Source organism: Oryctolagus cuniculus, chromosome 14 (assembly GCF_051225735.1).
Source record: "Oryctolagus cuniculus isolate XC-2025 breed Fujian yellow rabbit chromosome 14, ASM5122573v1, whole genome shotgun sequence".
In the NCBI taxonomy this organism is placed as follows: Eukaryota; Metazoa; Chordata; class Mammalia; order Lagomorpha; family Leporidae; genus Oryctolagus; species Oryctolagus cuniculus.
Window position 1 is genome coordinate 31947596 of NC_142880.1, and position 15781 is coordinate 31963376.

Below are 15781 nucleotides of genomic sequence, written 5' to 3' on the forward strand. Positions count from 1 at the left end.
GCCATCCTTAAAGTAGTCTAACAAAGCAACCAGGACATCCTGGTTCATGCTGCCACGAATACTGAACTGGCAATTTTGTTTAAGAATTATTTATATTGTATATGTGAAAGAGCGAGCCAGTAAGTGATAGATCTTCCATCTGCTGGTTCACCCCCAACGGCCCCAGCCACCGGGACAGAGCCAGACACAAGCCAGGCACAGCTGGAACAGGCACTCATATGGGATGCCCACATTGCAGCCACTGCACCTACAATGCTGGCCCGGAACTGGTAGGTTTTTTAAATTAGTAAGGTTGTGCTTGATTTGTTCTGCAGCACCTATCATGAAAGGTTTACCCTTTCTGGACTCTGTTCTTCATGTTTGCCTTTGATTTCCTGTAATCCAGTTTCCTGCAAGTGATGGTTGCACCACCAGTGATCACCGTGCCTTCGGTACCTTCATCCTCCAGGCCATTGGGGGAGGCATCAGCACTGATGAACAAGTTACCAGTGTTACCATCTGTCCTCCAGACCATCTTCCCCTCCACCTGCAGATAGAGCTTGCCTGCAGACTCCTGACCTTGTAAATGTGGGAGAACAGCTCATCACGGTGGGTGAGATCCGGGTTGATCACCATGATGACAGTAGAAGCAGCCCAGAGCTCTGAGCATGTGCAGTGCAGCCAGAGGCGCCGTCAGGGACAGTGGGGAACAGGCATTAAAAGCAAACTGTTTCTTTCATTTTGAAATTGACCTATTTATTTACTACTTGAAAAGTTGCAACCTGTAGGTTTTCTTTAGGCTGAGTTTGAAAAAAAAAAAAATTTAAAACACTACAGCTGTTGCTAACTGTCCATCACCAATGCAAATTAGAAGATCTGTATGTTATCTTTCTGACCCTGTATAGCGGCATATGGATAAAGTGTATGTGTGCAAATCTACATTCACCCCCATGAATGATAAACTTATCAACAGGTGTGATCCTCCAAATATACATGAATCAGGTCACACTGTCAGCAGTAGCTAGAGAGTTCAAAACAAAAAATATCTCAGCAGAAACACAGGCTTTCATTACCACTTTTAAAACGTCTATCTCATTCTCAAAGAGCTGGATTATGAGAGTTAATAGTAAAACTTGTTACTTCGTTCTAGTGTATTAAGTGGAGGATATACTTATGTCTAATAAGCTATAGTCATGTCTACGTACTTGCAAAAGATGGTATCATTCTTGGGTTCTTCTTCAAAGTTAATTATTTCTCAAAAAATGCATGGAAGTTGAAAAAATGTAAATTAAATCTCAGAAAGGTTTACTTTTATTGAATTAAAGTTTTTTCCTTATAGTAAAAATAATCCTCCTGGTGTTCTACTGCACAGTAGGGTAAAAATAGTTAATAACATAATGTAAATTTCTAAACAGCTAGTAGAAAGACTTTCGAATGTTCACACTACAAAGAAATCTTGAGTAGATGACATGATGGATGCTAATTATCCTAATTTGATCATTAAAATGTATGCACATATCAAAATATTGCATTGTACCCCATAAACATGTACAATTATTGTGCGTCAATAAAAACAAATAATCTAATTTAAAAATGTCTATTTATCTTCATTTACTTGAAAGCCAGAGAAAAAAGAGAACAAGAACAACACAGAGAACTGTCAGCCATGGTTTCACTCCCTAAATGCCCGTCCCAGCCAAGGCTGTGCCAGGTGGAAGCCAAGAGCCTGGAACTCCAACTGGACCTCCTACACAGGTGGCAGGGACTCTGGTACTTCAGCCAACATCTGCTGCCTCCCAGGGTGCATTAGCAGGCAGCTGGATTGAAAGTGAAGAGGTGGGTCTTGAACCAGTGTTCTGATATGGGATGCAGGGGTCCCAAGCTGCATATTAATCTTGCCCCAACATATTTAAGAGAAATCCGGCATAACTTCAATATGGATGACCAAGGATTTAAGTTCATATAACAAGTATTCTACTCAGTCTTTTCTTTGGATAGGGTCTTACGCTATTATGTCCTAAACACTACTTTCAGAGCTGGGGATACAACAATATACAAAATGGGTAAACATTCCTGCCCTCTTAAGCACACAGTATGAATCATAAAGACTAACTGGCCACTAGACTTAGCAACATGGAGAAAGCTGGAGATCTAGACAAGGACTCCTCTTGTAGAATGGTGGATGCAAAAGCCTGGTGGGAATATGGGAGAAAGTCAAAGAATTATAAATGCAGAAATCATGAAAATCACCTTTTAAAATATTTGAGGCCTGAGACCAAGAGAGAAAGAATGAATGAATTAATTAAATTATGGAGACATAGCTCCCATACAAATGTTCGCTCCCCAAATCCCCACAATGGCCAGGGCAGGAGCCAGGAACCCAATCCAGGTCACCCACAGGGTGGCAGGAACCCAATGACCTGAGCCATCACTGCTGCCTCCCAGGCTCTGCATTAGTAGGAAGCTGAAGTCAGAGATCAACCCAGGTACTCTGATATGACTCATGGGTGTCTCAACCTTGAGGTCAAGTGGCTGTCCCCACTGTACTTCTCACACTTTTTTTCTTATATATATACTTTTCAGAGCCCTCCAATATCCTGATTGAAATCTAATCTACTTGTTTTTAAGGCCTAACTCAATTAATTTTGTGGTATCTTTTGAATGCACTAAGTCCCCTGATTTGAATGTTTTTCTCAGTTTTTTCTCCACAAATAATTGTTTCAGAAAGTGTATGTGGAAGGTAAATTTTGAGTCCCTGCATGTCTGAAAGTATTTTTACCTTTTCTTCACATTTTGGTGTAGTTTAAGACAAAACCACTCTTTCCAAACTCTAAAATATTGTTTTCTAGCATTGCTTGTTAGTGTGCAGCCAAATTCTTTTGGTATTCTACAATTTCACAAGGACTAAGAGGCAGGCCATTAAAAAAATTTTCCTTCATCGCCGTTTTAGAGACTCCTGTCAATGCCTCAAAGAAGTACTTTACTTTCTTCCTATTTTCCTATTTGGCCCATATGGATTCTTCCTGCACTCTAAACTTTTCTTTCATACTTTCACTCCCTAGCCTGAAAATTTCATTCACCATGTTAGTCTTCCATTATTGTCTGTAATGCTCTTTTTAATATCTTCTTTTCTTGTTCTCTAATTCTTTATTATCTTCAATATTGGTTCTTGTTTAATGACTAATACATAGGCTGGACTCTGTCAATAATGATTAGCTCTACATCATCCGAGGACACTATATTTTATTAGTGTCTATGATACTGTTATCTCATTCCTATCTCTGTATACAAAGTAAACTGGGAGCATTTGGTATCTAAGTTTTCTCCAAACAGCTATTTCTTTTGCTGTATTACTCTATCCCTTGTACTATTCACCAAATAAATAACACAACTTTTCTATTTATGACAATCATTCATTTTAAATATTTTAGGGTATTTACATACTTACTAACTGTAAAAAATTTATATAAATGAGTTGCTAAGAATTAAAGAAGTGAATCAGGGAGGTATTAATTTTAGTTTTTCCAAGTAACTGAGAAGTCATCACATCATCACTTTACCTATTTAAATGAAGTGTTATGCAGAGTTAGAAAGACTCAGTTTATTTCCAGAAGATGTGGAAGTTTAACTGATAGCATGGATCTATGGTTCTTTGTACGCTCCATCTGCTAGGAGCCAGAAATAACCTCACTTTTAAAAAGTCTCTTCTAGAAAAAGAAAGATTAGTTGAGAAATAAAATATAATTTGATCCCTACTTCCACTCCAATTCTCTGCTAATGTTCCTGTGAAAGCAGCAGAAGATGGTTCAAGTACTTGGGCCCCTGTCACCCATTGTGGGAGACCCAGATGCAGTTCTAGGTTCCTAGCTTTGCCTGGCCCATCCTGGGCTGTTGTAGCCCTTTGGGGAGTGAACCACCAAATGGAAGATCTCCTGGTCTCTCTCTCCATAACTCTGCCTTTCAAATAAATAATGAAACAAATCAAAAAAGAAAAACCAAACTTCTGTAATTATTTATTCTGTATTCCCCTCAACTTAGCTACAAATTCAGAAATACAAACTTTACAACAAAACATATTTATGACAACTACAACAAACATTACCAGAAACAGGGTAGACAGAGGTTCTTTGTATGCTACAGAAATCTGTTTGAAAATTTTCATGATAAAAACTTTTCAAGCATTTCTCCTTTCTCTATGATCAAATGTGTAAAAGAGTATTTACATATAATAAAATATAAAATGCTGAAGTGCACAACTTAATGAATTTTTACAAACATATATACCTGAATAATCACCAGCTAGATCAAGATAGAGAATAGCACTTCAGGAAGTTCTTTCTTGCCCTGTTCCAGTCATTATCTCATCCCAACAGAGAGGCATCTTGACTTCTATTACCCCAATTAGTTTTAAACTTCCTATAAGTGGAATCATAAGGTATAAACTCTTTTGTGTCTACTTGCTGTTCAACACATTTCTGGGATTTACTCATACTGTTATAAACATCTTCGTGCATGTTTTTAATCCATCTGAGGTACACATGACCTGTAATTACTCACACTGTAGGGCTGTGGTTAGCTTTAAGAGATAGATCCTGCCAGTTATCCAAAGTGGCTAAGCCAATTTACATTCCCACCATAAGTAAGTAAGGGTATCGGTTGTTTCCGATCCTTGACTAAAATAGTCTCTAGTTTCAACCATTCTAGGAGACATGTACTGGTGTCTCACTGTGACATTTCCCTGACGGGTGATAATTCAAAGAACCTTCACCTAGGCATATTGGTCTTTTAGATGTCCTATTCTATAAAGAATATGCTCGGCTCTCCACATTTTTAATGGATTGTTTGCCTTTTTCTTCCTGACTTATAAGAGTTAAGCTGTATCCTCTGCGTTTTATTGTGAATACAGTTGAGTCTGTGTGGCTTGCTTCTTCCCTTTTTTCAAGACTTGAAACTCATGGGGCAAGTGCTGACACCAATTTGGATGCCCAGATCCCATACTGCAGTGCCTGGGTTCAAGGGCTGACTCTTTTTGCAGCTGCACCTTTCCTGCTAATATGCACCCTGATAGCCTGTGATGGCTCAACTAGTTGGGTCCCTGCATTCATGTTGGAGATAGATCACGTTCCCAGCATCCACCTGATCCAAGCCATTGCAGGCATCTAGGAAATGAACCAGCAGATGGGAGTTTGCAGTCTACCTACAGAGTCTGTGTCTATCTCTCAGATTAAAAAAGGAATAGAAATCAATAGTTTCCTTAGTTTAAGGAAAGAAATTCTAGAAATTCTAATTTGTATATATTGTGTCCTATTTGCCTATCTCAAAATCAGGAAAATGTCCCACTAGGTTTTCTCCTAGAAACTTAAGTTTAGCTTTAAAAAAAATATATATATTTACTTGAAAGAGTTACAGAGAAGGGTAGAGACAGAGGGAGAGAAGCCTTCCATCCACTGGTTCACTCCCCAAATGGCTGCAATGGCTGGAGTTGAGCCCATCTGAATTCAGGAGCCAGGAGCTTCTTCTGGGTCTCCCAAGCGAGTGCAGGGGCCCACGGACTGGGGCCATCCTCTGCTGCTTTCCCAGGTGCACTAGAAGGGAACTGGATCTGAAGTGGAGTAGCTGGAACTCAAAACTGGCTCCATAATGGGATAGGGGCGCTGCAGGCTGGGGCTTTAACCCACTGTGCCACAGTGCTGGCCTCCAAGAGATTAGCTTTTAAATTTAGATTTATGATCCAATTTAAAAATCAACCCTTGAGGGGCCGGTGCTGTGGCACAGATTAAGCTGCGGTCTGCAATGCTGGTATTCCATATGGGCACTGGTTCACGACCTAGCTCTCCACTTCCAATCCAGCTCCTCTGCTAATGTGCTGGGAAACCAGTGGAAGATGGCTCCTGTACCCATGTGGAAGACCCAGAAGCTCCTGGCTCCTGGTTTCTGGCTACAGATGAGCTCAGCTCCAGCCATTGTGGCCATCTGGGGAGTGAACCAGCGATGTTAAGATCTCCCCCTAACTCTGCCTTTTAAATAAATTAAGAAAGAAAAAAGTTCCTACCCTCCTTGAAAGAGCATTTAAGTATCCTTCTGGCAGGGAATCATATCTCAGGGAGATCACTTTAATACCACAGAAGTATTGGTTTGACCTGTGTTGGGCAAGTCCATTTCCATTTATCCTTACTTGAAAGTACGACCTATGCTCCTACTACCCTTTCCTTTTTTCTAATAAAATATGTATTTAATTAAAAGGCAGAGCATAGGGGGTGAGGAGGAGCACAAGAGAGCACTTCCATCCACAGGTTCACTCCCCAAATGGGTGCAGTGACTAAGTCTGACCAGACTGAAGCCAGGGGCCTGGAACTTCATCTGGGTCTCCCACATGAGTCATGGGCCTCAAGCAATTTGGTCATCCTCCCCTGCTTTTCCAGATCCATTAGCAGGGAGCAGGATAGGAAGCACAGTAGCTGGGACTCAAATTGGTGCTTCAATATGAATACAAGCATCACAGATGGCAGCTTAGCCTGCTGCATCACAGTGCTGGCCCCAGTGCTGTCTTTTTTCAAAATAGCTCTTTCAGTCATGCTCCAAACAGTGCAAGACCACCATAGCAGTTTAAACTCTATTTACTCACTTATGCCTTCTGTCATTTTCATATACGTTCACACTACATATGTTAAAAATATCACCAAGCAAGATCATGACTCGCTTAACACCCAATAATCTCCAATATTCGTTTCTGAAGACATCTATTCTATGTTCCATTTCCATGCCTTCAGCCTTGCTAACATCCTTTAACATTTATTATGAGTCTGCTGGTGATAACTTCCTCTCTGGTCTGAGGTCTAAAACTATCTTTATTTTTGAAGGATATTTTCAACAGCAATAGAGTTCTACTTTGGCAATTTATTTTCTTTCCTTTTAGACATGTTAAAGATGTAATGGTATTGTTTTCTGGTTTCCACATTTCTGGTTGATAAATTTATGTTATCTGAGTGGAATTCATGTACTCAAACAGCAAAAGTTGACTGTGCTTGTCAGTGTAATAAGTTAAAAAGGAGTATGAAGTTCAACAACTGAAGGAGTAGGAAAAAAGTTCATAATTGAGACAGCACAATTCTGAACATCAAAAGTGGAAGAGCTTAGAGATAACCCATTACAGTAGGTTTGAACTGGTTGATATATATTATGATATTCTGATACATAGCTACAAAGCTAAATTACAAATGCTATCTAAAAAGCATATTTACAATATCAATCAAAAATAACAAATTCCTAGAAATCAACCTAATGCCAAACATCACTGAAAAATATTAAAGCAGACATAACTAAATGCATACATAACATAAATACTATGTTTACTGGCATGGAAGATTCAATTTTATGAATATCAATTCTCCTAAAATAATCTATAGGTGAAGTATAAGTATAATAAAATCTCAGCAAGTTTTTTGTGTAAATTGATAAGGTCAATCTAAAATTTAAACAGGACAGCAAACAGCCAAAACAGTAAAAATAGTCTTTAAAAAGAACAAGTAGAAGGGCAGTTGTAATCAAAACAGCATGGTACTGGTACAGAAACAGATGGATAGACCAATGGAACAGAATTGAAACACCAGAAATCAACCCAAACATCTACAGCCAACTTATATTTGATCAAGGATCTAAAACTAATTCCTGGAGCAAGGACAGTCTATTCAATAAATGGTGCTGGGAAAATTGGATTTCCACGTGCAGAAGCATGAAGCAAGACCCCTACCTTACACCTTACACAAAAATCCACTCAACGTGGATGAAAGACCTAAATCTACGTCCTGACACCATTAAGTTATTAGAGAACATTGGAGAAACCCTTCAAGATATTGGCACAGGCAAAGAATTTCTGGAAAAGACCCGGGAGGCACAGACAGTCAAAGCCAAAATCAACTATTGGGATTGCATCAAATTGAGAAGTTTCTGTACTGCAAAAGAAACAGTCAGGAGAGTGAAGAGACAACCGACAGAATGGGAAAAAATATTTGCAAACTATGCAACAGATAAAGGGTTAATAACCAGAATCTACAAAGAGATCAAGAAACTCCACAAAAACAAAACCAACAACCCACTTAAGAGATGGGCCAAGGACTTCAATAGACATTTTTCAAAAGAGGAAATCCAAATGGCCAACAGGCACATGAAAAAATGTTCAAGGTCACTAGCAATCAGGGAAATGCAAATCAAAAGCACAATGAGGTTTCACCTCACCCCGGTTAGAATGGCTCACATACAGAAATCTACCAACAACAGATGCTGGCGAGGATGTGGGGAAAAAGGGACACTAACCCACTGTTGGTGGGAATGCAAACTGGTCAAGCCACTATGGAAATCAGTCTGGAGATTCCTCAGAAACCTGAAGATAACCCTACCATTCGACCCAGCCATCCCACTCCTTGGAATTTACCCAAAGGAGTTTAAATTGATAAACAAAAAAGCGGTCTGCACCCTAATGTTTATTGCAGCACAATTCACAATAGCCAAGACCTGGAACCAACCTAAATGCCCATCAACGGTAGACTGGATAAAGAAATTATGGGATATGTATTCTTTAGAATACTATACCGCAGTAAGAAACAACGAAATCCAGTCATTTGCAACAAAATGGAGGAATCTGGAACACATCATGCTGAGTGAAGTAAGCCAGTCCCAAAGGGACAAATACCATATGTTCTCCCTGATCGGTGACAACTGACTGAACACCAAAAAGGAAACCTCCTGAAGTGAAATGGACACTATGAGAAATGGTGACTTGATCAGCATAGCCCTGACTGCTAATGGACAACTTAATACATTATCCCTCATAGTATTTTTTTTTTGTCTGTTCTACTTAATATGACTGGTTTAATTCTGTAATTATCACACAGTTATTCTTAAGTGTTGAAAATTAACTGAAATGTGATCCCTGTTAAACATAAGAGTGGGAATAAGAGAGGGAAGAGATGTATAATTTGGGGCATGCTCGGGCTGACTTGCCCCAATTGGTAGAGTTGGAAACATACCAGGGGATTCCAATTCAATCCCATCAAGGTGGCATGTGCCAATGCCATCTCACTATTCCAAGTGATCAATTTCAGTTCACAATTGATCATAATGAAAGGACTAAGAGTCAAAGGGAGCACATAAACAAGTCTAGTATCTGCTAACACTAACCGACAGAATAAATAAAGGGGAGAGTGATCCAACATGGGAAGTGAGATACTCAGCAGACTCATAGAATGGCAGATGTCCTAAATAGCACTCTGGCCTCAGAATCAGCCCTAAAGGCACTTGGATCTGGCTGAAAAGCCCATGAGAGTATTTCAGGCATGGAAAGCCAAGACACTCTGGCAAAAAGATCTCTGTGAGTGAGATCCCAGTGGAAAGAACAGGTCTTCAAAGAGGGAGGTGCCTTTCTCTGAAGGGAGGAGAGAACCTCCACTTTGACTATGACCGTGTCTAAACAAGATAAGAGTCGGAGAACTCAAGGGGCTTCCATAGCCTTGGAAACTCATGACTGGTGCATAGGGAGATTACTGATGCCATAGACAGGAGTGTCAATTTGTAAAGTCAACAACAGGAGTCACTGTGCACTTACTCCTCATGTAGGATCTCTGTCCTTAATGTGCTGTACACTGAGGCTTAATGCTATAACGAGTACTCAAACAGTATATTTCACTTTGTGTTTCTATGGGGGTGCAAACGATTGAAATCTTTACTTAATGTACACTAAACTGATCTTCTGTAAAAAAAAAAAAAAAAAAAAAAGAAATTATCAATTCCCAACTTGACTCTCACTGGGATTAAACATGACAAGAGGTCTGATCTGATTTCATCATCATTTAAAAAAAAATCATCTATTATTTTTCACTTTATGTTTCTGTGTGGGAGCAAACTGTTGAAATCCTTACTTAAGGTATACTAAGCTGATCTTCTGTATATTAAGATAATGGAAAATGAATCTTGATGTGAATGGAAGGGGAGAGGGAGTGGGAAAGGGGAGGGTTGTGGGTGGGTGGGACGGTATGGGGGGGGGGAGCCATTGTAACCCATGAGTCGTACTTTGGAAATTTATATTCATTAAATAAAAGATAAAAAAAAAATTAAAAAAAAAAAAAAAGAACAAGTAGAAAGATTCAACTCATCTACAAACCATACCTTTAAAAACCTGTAATATGGGCACACATTTTGGCTACAGGTTAAGATACCACCTGGGATACCTACAAGTGATTGGGTTCAAGTCCTGTCTCTGCTCCTGATTCCAGCTTCCTCTACTGTGCACCCTGGGAGGCAGCAAGCAATAGCTCAAGTGGTTCAGTTCCCGCCACCCACATGGACACCTGAATTGAGTTCTCAGCTCCCTGCTTCAGCCTGGCTCAGTCTTAGTTGTGGGCATTTGGGGGAGAGGGGGGTTGCGTTGAGTCAGTGGGTGGGGGTCTTTCTGTCTCTCTCTCTGCAGTTCAAATATGAAAAATTTAAAAACCCATAGAATTATTAATATAGAGATAGGAATGGGCAAATAGATCAGTGGAATAGAACAAAATAATGTTGTCCCACAGAACTTTCTACAATGATGAAACTGCAATGTTCAAGCTTAAACTGCTTTCCCAGGTACATTTTCAGGGAGGTAGATGGGAAGCAGAGCAACACTGGAACACAAACCAACACTCTTAATATGGGACGCCAGCATCACTAGGGGCAGCTGACTCCACTGTGCTACAACACTGGCCACTGTTAAACAGCCATACATGGTGAATTCCATCTTGAACAGCATAGGAATAGTATCCAGAAACACATGCATGCTATGTAGACTTGACTTATGACAACGCTACACTGCAGAGCTGTTAAGAACAGAATGTTTTTGGGCCGGCGCTGTGGTGTAGTAGGCTAAGCTTCCGCCTGCAGCACTGGCATTCCATCTGGGTGCCGGTTTGTATCCCAGCTGCTCCTCTTCCAATCCAGCTCTCTGTTTATGGCCTGAGAAAGCGGTGGAAGATGGCCCGAGTGCTTGGGCCCCTGTACTACACGTGTGGGAGATCTGGAAGAAGTTCCTGAGTCAGGTCAACTCAGCTCTGGCCACTTGGGGATGAAGAACTTTCTGTTTCTCCCTTTCTTTGTCTGTAAATCTACCTCTCAAAGAAATAAATAAAATCTTAAAAAAAAAAAAAAAGGATGCTTTTCCCCAAATATACTAGAGTATTTGGATACTAAATGCAGAAATAAAATTTGGCCTATTTTCCAAAAATGCAAAAGTCACTTCCAAAAGAACTGTAGATCTAAATGTAAAACAGTAAATCTCCTAAAAGAGGGTATCTTTATGATGCTGGCATAAGGAAAGATTTTCTTAAGAAAGGCACACACACACACAAATTCTAAACAAAGAAAAAGGTCAATAAATTGTACTATAATAGAATCTAAAACTTCAATTCATAAGAAGATACCATTGAGAGATTAAAAATAGAAGCCACAAATAAAAAGAAATATATTACATGTAAGTAACAAAGACCTTGCATCTAGAATATATAAAGAATTTACCCAAAATCAATAGGGGAATCTGAAATCATTCCTAAACATGAATAAAGCAATCTAAAAGAAATGGGATAATCTGAAGACATACATTCAAGATAAGTATACTCAAATGGTTTTTAAAAAATGAAAAGGTTTTAATTTCATAAGTAGTCAAAAAATATAAATTAAAACAATTTACCCCTACACAACAGAGACCAAAATTAAAAGACTAACTATATCAAACATTAGTATGAATGTTATAGCTACTAGAATATTTTAATATATGATTAAGGGTGTAAATATGTGTATCCATCAAGGAAAACTTTTGGAAAATTCCTACCAGAGCTAAACATATGCACATGCTATCGCTAAGCAATCCACTCCAGAAATGTGTATCAACATGTACAAGCATGTTCAGAGAAGCACCGCTCACAATAACCCTGCATTGTAAGCAACCCAAATGATCAAAAACAGTGGAACTGAACACAAAGAATATTATACAACAAAAATGCAGCTAACCCCAAAAGGAATGAATCGCACAAGCATGAATGTTACCTCACCAAAAAGATCAATGAAAACAAAAAGGATGAAATACAGAAGTTCAGACTGTAGGTTCCACTTTTGTCAAGTTCAAAACAAGTACAATCAATCTATGATGTTAGAAATCAAGAGAAAGTAAGCACCTTTTAGGAGAAGAAAATGTTAAAAGGTAACAAACGTACTAATGATCTACTTCTTGATTTAGTTAGTGTTTAAACTGACTTCAATCTGCATTAACTTATTGAAGTTGCATACCCAATAGTTTATACCCATTTCTACATGCATACTCCAATACAAACTTTTAAATACTTACTGGAAGAAAATATATCCTAGTTCAGTTAGGGTCTACCAGTGATTTTTATTCCATCTTCTTTGTTTTCCCAATTTTCTTTCCCAATACTTGTGCTGCTTTTGTAAATGGCAGAAAAACATTTTAATGGCTTTGTTAGCACTGAAAATTAGGTTGGTAAAGTAAGGTATTTTTGAGAATGTAAACAGATACAATTAATAATTACATAAGAAAAAAACACAAGTGGAATTATCCCAGGCACACTAGGACATATGGCTATCCTTCTAATAACTAAAGTAAGTATCAGAGAATAAAGAACATATGCATAGAACAAGAGCTCATGAAAATTTAACTTCTTTATTTCCATTTCCCAATGGTACTCATAAGCCAATCAAAAAACAAACAAAAATCCCTCTCAATTCAACGCTCATAAAAGTATCTTATCTTTGCGTGGCAGAAAGATGGCAGGGAAGAAAAGGAATGTCTTGCCTAATAATTCAAACCCACAAGCCCCCACCTCATTTAGATTTGTGGTTACATTAATACTACCTGCATGAGCCCCTGAGCCACAGTTGAGAATATTATTAGTCTCAGGGTACAGTGTTCCAAGCACATGGCAAAAGTAAAGCTAATTAATTCTCCTCTGGTGAAAGTCACCTTTCAAGTCAAATTTCAACCCAGGTCAGAATTCTCACGTAAAAAAATCCAAAGAATGTAGGTTCACAATAAAAACAGCAAAGTAAAATGAAAAATAAAACTGACATGAGTTAGCAAAATATGAACCAGTAAGAAAATGCTTCTCATTCTTGATATCAAAATATTAAGATTTAGATACTAAGATTAACAGACTTTTTCTTTTAATATGTGAAAAATGAGACATAAAGTAACTAGGAAAAGAGTTAAAATGACCAGAGGGAACAGAAATAAAATCTCTAAAAATGTAATATACATAATTAAACAATGCATGAATGAAAAAATAAATTAAACATAGCTAATTAGATCAAGCTGAAAAAAATCAGAAGACAGAAATTAGGGGGAAAAAATGACCAGGATATAATACAGAGAAAGAAAGAAATGCACTCATGAAAAAGAAGAAAAGAGACATGGAGGAAACAGTGAGAAAGTGGCAAATACGAGAGGACTTCAAAATGGCTGTGGAAAACTGGTATTAAAAATAAGTTATTTTGATGCAAAAACTTTTGAAATCCATGGGTTTTTTCTCCCATAATGGGCATTTTCTATGAACTTCTTTAAGACCCCACATAATTCTCAGCATTCCAAAAAAGAGATGAGAGAAGGGGATAGCTATCCATAATCAAAGATAAAATGGCCAAGAATGTGTCACAATTGATGAAAGACATGAATTATTCTTAGTCCAAAGAATCCCAAACAGGATAAATAAGATTCCCCTAGTGTTCTCATAGTGTCCAAGAGTACAGGTCACCAAGAGAGAAGACCTTAATAGTAACTGGAAGAAAGTTCAAGCTCTAGAAAGCAATCAGGGAAAAGGGGCAGGAGAGCCCAAATAACTGGAACAGAACTCCAGATGAAGCAGAGGTTGTCAGATCTAAATCACTGTTTTATCAAGTAGCTATTACCCAGTTACACAAAACATATAAATAAAAATATACACTATACTTATAAAATTGGTCATGTGATGATTAAATGACTATATTATAATAAATCCTGGAAGGCTTCTTGTCTTGGATTAAACAAGTCTGGTTGTATAGGATGAAATCTGGTATGATTTAGAAAATGCATGTATTTGTCATCTCCTCCACATCATTCCAGACTATTTCAACATACAATTTCTGTACAATGTGTTGTACCTTTATTGATGCTATCAAGAAACCTTTCAAGTGAATTCTTAATGTATTTGAGGGAAGTATGTGGCTTTTACATTACAAAACTTGGTTAACTCATTTATTCAAATTATGTTTATTAAAAGCCTGTGTGAAAACATCCTGGGCAATTTCTCAATTTGGTCCTTGACTAGATTACTCATATCATGCAAATTATTTAACTTCCGTGCATCTGTTTTTCATATTTGAAATAAAGATGAAAAAGATACACACAAATAATAAATGTGCAAACTTATTTGTACAAATGGCAAGAAAAGTACAAATTACTGAAGCTGACTCAAAAGTTAACAAAAAGGCATTACACTTCTACAATCACTAAAGAAATTCAGAGTAAATATTTCCCAGTGAAAGAGCATGAGGCCCACAGGTGTTAATAGAAATTTCTATCAAACACTCAAGGAAGATAATGCTAATGCTGAACTAACTTCTCAGAGATCAGAAAAAAGCTTCATAGCTTGTTCTGAAAACATGTAGTTCCTTTTATAGGCACAGTAAAATCTGTATAACACAGCCAGTCAATTTACAAAAATGGAAGTCTACAGGTCAGCTCTAGTGATTAGCAAAGATGAAAAGTATGAAGATATTTGCAAATCAATTACAATAAACATAATGGTAATACTGAGTCTATTCCAAAATATCTGCATCATTAGATGTGATAAGTTACATTATCATCAGCAATCACCTCAATAGGGAAGAAAACAGATTTAACAAAATTCAACTTTCCTTAAGAATAAAAATTCTCATGGGCCAAGGTGCTGTGGCACCGCAGATAAAGCTGCCACCTGCAGTGTCAGCATCCCATATGGGCGCAGCTGCTCCACCACTTGTGAACCAGCTCTCTGCTGTGGCCTGGGATAGCAGCAGATGATGGCCCAAGTCCTTGGGCCCTTGCACCCATGTGGGAGACCCAGAAGAAGCACCTGGCTCTTGGCTTCAGATCAGCACAGCCCGGCCGTTGCAGCCATTTACAGAGTGAACCAATGGAAGGAAGACCTTTCTCTGTCTCTCTCTCTCTGTCAGTAACTCTGTCAAATAAATACATAAAATCTTTAAAAAAAAAAAAAAAAAAAAAAAGAAAGAAAGAAAAAGAAGATGGCCCAAGTGCTTGGGCCCCTGAACCCACGTGGGAGACCTGGAAGAAGCTCCTGGCTCCTGGCTTTGGATCAGCGCAGCTCCAGCCATTGTGGCCAATCGGAGAGTGAACCATCACCATCGGATGGAAGACCCCTCCCTCCCTCCCTCTTCCCTTCCTCTCTCTCTTCGCCTCTCCTCTCTCTGTGTAACTCTTTCAAATAAATAAATAAATATTTAAAAAATAAAAAGAACTTAAGACTAAATGAAGGTTAAGCAAGATTTTATTTATAAAAAAAGCTTAAAAAAAAAAAAGAACTCTCAACAAACAACAAAATAAAAGGAATTTCCTAAGCCTCAGAAAATCTACCAAAGAGCTACAACAAAAACTGTATTTAATGGTGAAATGTTTATATCATTCTATTTTTTTTTTAAATGCCTATCACCGCTTCTACTTGGCAACATATAATGTTCTAGCTGGAGGAAGAGAAGGAAGGGAAACAGAATATAAAAAAAAAAAAAAAGGAAA

The 15781-nt window shown here is 38.2% G+C and overlaps 1 protein-coding gene across 1 annotated transcript in view; it reads right to left on the reverse strand.

Moving 5' to 3' along the window:
• Positions 1-15781, reverse strand: part of PJA2 (praja ring finger ubiquitin ligase 2) — a 78457-nt gene that overhangs the window by 47624 nt on the left and 15052 nt on the right. The gene's annotated exons all lie outside the window — the stretch shown is intronic.